Consider the following 1,201-nt stretch of genomic DNA (forward strand, 5'->3'; position numbering starts at 1 on the left):
CACATATCTTATGCTGAGTTTAGTTGGTGTACAAAATTGTAAAGGTTGTTATCGCGTTCTGTTGGTTCGTCGATTGTTTTACTCTGAATCTTACATATTCTCCATTGCTTAAATGCCGCGACGCAGCCCTGAGCGAGGTGCTTGTGAAACATAAAAATACTAGAATGGAAAGCTATAATAAACCGGAAGTGAGGACATTGACCATTCCTTGCTCTCGTCATTACAACCAAACCAAATACAATGAAACGATGGATGTTAAAATGCAGCAGCAGCACAAAACTTAGAAATACGTTCACGGACTCTCGCGCATAGGCACTAAACGGCAGAGTAAATGATAGCAGATAAGCAAACCGGAAAGAGAAACAAAACGTATAAAACCGTAAGCAAAAGATGCGTATGGCCAAGCCTAGCTGGGTAACGAAATACACTAAAGAAAAAAACAACTAAAGGTAACAAAAATCTTAAGCACGAACGGGGTTTCTGCAGGAAACACGATACTTACACACACTCTAAGACTCTGTTTGTGAGAGTTTCAGCGAAGGCTACGGACCTGACCATTAATAAGCACATATTGTAACAGCAGTGTAAATGTAAATATCACCGTTTCAATACCCAAGAAAATAAGAGATAAAAGCTAAAATAAAACCAAACTGCGCCATACTGAGAACGATCGTAGCCGAGTTCCATTGCTTGAAAGAAACTCATTTCTCGATCATCCGGTGCTCCAGAGGATCGCACTTCCTGTATCTAATCGGCTTCCCTACTCACTTTCCGTTAGATGCATGGCAAAACTCGAACCAGCTGAATTTGACTCAAATTGCTTGAAAACTACATCAGTTTTGCTCAACTTTACCTAGATTTTGTATGGGAGCCTCTCTTTGTAAAAAGTATGGAGGAGTTTCAAATATTCAGCAGAACATTTTCCCTTCCTGAAAACTCCCAGCTGCAGAATTTGGTTCGATTTGCTCGAAAATAACCTGAACCATACTGAATTTTATGTTACGTTTGTATGGGAACCCTATTCTCTGGAGTTGTGGGAAAAGAAGACAAGGTGCGTTCGCTTTAAAATCCACTCGAAAGAGGCCTGGTTTCAGCGACATTTTCAATAGGGTACCAGGTTGTACCGCGGAGGTAGCCCAAATTCCGCTGATTAAAAAGAGATCTGGCTGTCCTCTTTGCTCCCCCGTGGAGATTAGTGGCC

Source organism: Anopheles bellator, chromosome 1 (genome assembly GCF_943735745.2).
Source record: "Anopheles bellator chromosome 1, idAnoBellAS_SP24_06.2, whole genome shotgun sequence".
Classification (NCBI taxonomy): Eukaryota; Metazoa; Arthropoda; class Insecta; order Diptera; family Culicidae; genus Anopheles; species Anopheles bellator.